General features: G+C 45.2%; 1 protein-coding gene across 1 annotated transcript in view; it reads right to left on the bottom strand.

The window, feature by feature from the left end:
- GRB10 (growth factor receptor bound protein 10) overlaps positions 1-4,614 on the bottom strand; it is a 108,714-nt gene that overhangs the window by 23,499 nt on the left and 80,601 nt on the right. The window lies entirely within an intron of this gene.

Below are 4,614 nucleotides of genomic sequence, written 5' to 3'. Positions count from 1 at the left end.
CAGAGAGTTGCCGGGTTATCTGGGCTTAGCGGGGAACGGGGAGGGACCAATACCCGCTTGACTTCAGGGCTTTGGTGGTGGCTTTTTTTGGTTGCTTGTTGTTTTTTTTTTTTTTTTAAAAAACTGATTTTCATTGCCATGGCTTGCAAAGGAGTGATGCAACCGAAAAAGCGGCGGTGAAAGAACTCCTTTCTGCTTTCGGCTGACTCGGTGCGCACGACTCCGCTTTTCCGTATTGAAACTAAACTATTTTGGATGGATTTCCTGCCCCAGGAACCAACCTGGTGACATCATCCATTCATTCGTTAGTCACTGGGAAGCACAGCCCCGCGCTCTCTGCCTCAGCCTTTGCAGGGGAGCCTGTCCCGGGCATACGCCAGGGGAACCGCCACTTTCGCAACACCTGAGGCACAAAACATCCCCTCTTCTCCTTCCCGGCAGCGATGTAGGGCAGGCGGCACCCCATCCTCGTCACTGCCAAGCCCCAGAAGAGAGGGAAAGCCCTCCTTGCTGAGGGTGCCTCTCAGGTCCTTGCAGGTGGAAAAGAGAGAGCCGTCAGACAACCACCACGCTTTTCCCGTGCTCCCAAGCACGGAAAGACTTGATGGAGCATGGCCACTGGAAGAAGGCTGCGGCCGTCTTTTATGGTCACTCATGCCCTATTCCCTCGGTATGAAGAGAAGGCGTCAGGGGTACATGTCCCACCCTCTGCCCTCCTGGCCTAGACTCTGAGCTGCTGCTGGCTGTCCAGAAGTACCGGAGCACCTCAGAGCGGGTACAGGGTGCACGACGCGGGGCTGTTCTTCGGTGGGCAACTCTGCCGTAACGCCACGTCCTTCCTCCCTCGAGTCAGGCCCCGCAGGCAGTGCCCCCCTACTGCCACACCACAGCCGCTACCGGAGCTACGTACGTTCATTTGCAGTCATGGTCATGGTCATCAGTGGGGGGTTTTGAAGGTGCCTTTAAAGCCCAGGTACGAGGGTTCCGTGGGTGGGCAGCGTGCACGCAGGAACGAGCAAGTTAACTTCACTGACTATGAACAGCCCTGCGTTTGCCATCAAGGACGGCGCAAGGCCATGTATCACCACCGACATCACGGATACAAAAGACTGCATCAGGAGGGGATGTAACGGCCTGAGCTGAGCCCTGCCCTAGAGGACGGGAGAAACGGAAGTGAGATGAAACTCTGTGCCGCCGCGGAGGCAGGAGCACAACGGTCCCTAAGAGGCTTACATGAAAGGTAAGGGGATTTTATGCCCCCACGCAGCGCTGCAGAGCATGACGTATAACCACAAATACGAAACCAGCTCGACGGCAAAGCTTCAGCTCCAACTTTCTGACAGTTTCCATGACGAAAGAGGCAGGTAACAATATTCCTGTATCACAGAGGGGACCTTAAAATGAATTGGTCAAAATCCAACCCTCTCACATGTCCTCTTTTTTTTTGTTTTCCTCCTTTTTTTCAAGGAAGCATCTCCTACTTTAAGATGTTAAGGGCTCCCTGTACAAACTTCTTCAGCAGAAACACTGTTTCACTTGCAAAATTGATTTGGGGCTTATTCTCTACCAAGGAAAACGAAGCGGAATTCATTCTGAATAAAATACTCCGATAATGAAAACACTTAGCCTGAAGAGAGGTTCAGAAAGTTAGTCTGACACTTGTGCCCTGCATCCCTCTGAGAAATGCAGTGAAATGCAACAGCAGACTGCCTGCAACAGTGATTTACAAAAGGCCCTAATTACGTCAGCAGCACAAGGCACCTTCTATTCAAAATTAAGGTTAAGAATGCTAAGCCAACCAGAGCACTATATTGGCTGAACATTCAGTGCTTTACAGTGCAAAGGAGCAGATAACAGACTGCACCATTGTTCTGGGAAGAATTCTTCCCCCAAGCTTTCTTTTTTTTTTTTTTTCTTTTCAGAAAGACAGACTTAAAAATTAAAAATTTAAAAGAACGTTAATATTCATCACTTCAGTGATTTCATATAATGGGTCACGTATCTTGAGTACCCCCATGGCTGCTTCATCTTCCAGCCTCAGTTCCTCAACCTCACTGCAGTATTTTGTGTGCATCAAAGTAATGCAAACATTATTAGGAATGAGGACAAAAAAAAACCCCAGTCGTGCCATGGTCACGTTACTACTTCTCCATTTTTCCGTTTGTGCTATCTTTTTCCTTTTTTCTGCAAAAGAATACCTATGACTGTATACAATTATCATGAAAATTCACGCTTTTAAATGACGTTATGCTGAAAATCTTCAGCATCAAATGGATCCAGATTTGCATTCTACAATCTGAAATTAATCACGGCGTAATTTGTATCAGTACAAACCAACCTTTGTTATCCTGGATTACGACTCCAAACTAAGTATAAGGAGAGAGTACCAGTTATCAGAAGGCCCTCTGACTGAAATCTAATAGATAAAAGGTTTCAGTGCACTAGTTCTTCGAGAGTTTCCCTTCATAAAAGACGAAGATCAGAGACATCACAGAAAGCCATTAACATACACTGAAGAGTCATTACCAAGAGCTACACAAACTGAAAATCAGTCCAGCAAGTTTTGACTTTCATCCCCCAATTTCACTCATCGAGATTGTTCAGACATGAGAACCGTACCACCGGTAAGGTAAATAGAAAGAAAACTGAATTAAATGCATGTACCTTGTGCAAGCTGAAGGAGCGATTTATTGCAGAAGGCATCTATGTACCGGGCAGGTACTTGCTGTTTTCACTGGAACCCTGTTTTGATGAGATCATTTTTCCGAAGGCTTTCTATACTCAAAGCTCATGGGCTCGCAAGAGCACAGTCAGTCACTGGAGGAACGAGGAAGCTTTCAGTTATGATCAGTCAGCTCAAAGTTGCTGGAGACCCAAGCTCTGTATGCAGATTACCCTTGACCTGCTATTTGCCTAGTTGAAGAGGCAGCAAAAAAGGAAGGTTTTCCTTCCTACAGTTGCAAACCTTTGATAAAGAAAAGCCTCTAAGCATGCCCTGTGCACACCTGACAGGCAAGCAACTCGGTCAACCGCATCTGCACGCTGGAGCACCAGCCAGTCCCCCCTTACTTGCCTAGCAGCATTAAGACAGCTTTATAAGACACGGGAATTTCAAGTGCTGCAACGAAATAAATATATAGGTCAACCCTATGGCTCTTCTTGCCTTCTCTGTTGCACAGCTCGTGCAGGAGAAAACACCCTTCAGACAAACAGCAGCGGTAACAGAATACATTGTAGATAGGATGACTTATACACAAGGCATCAGATAGTACCTTCCTTCCAAAGGAGAAACAACTATAAAACCCTAGGAAATGCCAAGGTTAAGGTTCTCATAGCAACATTAACTCTCTCCTCTGCCATATACTATATTTAGGTACACATCTAAAGGTCTATGAACAACAAAGGAGAACTACTGTTCTGAGATCGAGATCTTAGTCTTTATCTTTCATATTCAGATCAACAATCTTTAAAAAAAAAAAAAAAAAAAAAAAAGCACTTAAGTTGGCCATGTTACAGAACCCTGACTCTGACCCTCTTTTCTGGGTTATTGAATTTTAAACCCATTTCCGCGAGTCAGAGGAATAACTTGACTTGAAGGGGAATCACAGTATCATCATAAGCTCAGTGGTCATCAAATACCAATGCTGAAGTAATGAACTCTGTGAAGGTCGTATCAGCGAGACAGGTTTTGGGAATCACAGCGGCGTGGGCAGCAAAGGGCAGGGCAGGATTAGTGCTGGGTTCAACTCAGCATCTACGTTTGGAGGGAGGGTTAGCGCTTCCAAACCTGTCATATACAAATATGCCCAGGCCCACGTTCAGCCCAGGTAATTTTAGAGAGTTAAATTTCTTCTGACGCTAAGGGAGAGAGATGGGGTAACTTAAGATCTAAAGCACATGACAAAGGCATTTTTGTGTCTCTGCTAGCTGCAGAGGGAATCTGGGCTCCTGACTCTGGACTTCAGCTGGATGCCATAAGCTGTATTGGCTGAATTCAGGCCACAGTGACTAATCAAGCAAGCATGTCTCTCTGCACTATTGGCATAATTACACACTGCAATTGTTGACATTTGAGCTTAAAAAAATAAGCAAAGTGTGTGATGTTGCATATACACAAAGCACATTTAAAGGAACATACACAACGAGCACATCTGGGGTACTATTAAAAGTTTAGAACCCAAATATTGTAAAAACAAGCCAAAGCTTTTCCTCCTCTCATTCAAAACTACGTGTGAAAATGGCTATTTGTTACAGAGACACTGGATGAAGTCTATACTCATCATCTGTTTCCGTCTTCTCAAAACATAAAGTACTAATGCCCTCTGTAAAGGCTTAGGCTTGTATAGCAATTGCTTCAAAGCTTCTTCAAAAATCTCAGCGGTTTACATACTGAGGTGTGAACTGTGCAACGTACTTTTAAGAAAAGACTGCACAGAGCACGTTTTCCAGATACAATCACCGCCTGCCTGAACAAAAGATTTATTCCAGCGTGTGCTCACATACTTAGAGGCTGAAGGTTTGGAAACCGTAAGTTGTTACCCTGTAACAACTGTATCTTACAAATAAATAGGAGAACGCAGTTTTAAGTGATACATATCCGCATACGGATAACAA

Source organism: Egretta garzetta, unplaced genomic scaffold (assembly GCF_000687185.1).
Source record: "Egretta garzetta isolate BGI_Z169 unplaced genomic scaffold, ASM68718v1 scaffold264, whole genome shotgun sequence".
NCBI lineage: Eukaryota > Metazoa > Chordata > Aves > Pelecaniformes > Ardeidae > Egretta > Egretta garzetta.
The sequence above is the reverse complement of the archived record's forward strand: the minus strand, read 5'-3'. Positions and strand labels throughout refer to the sequence as shown.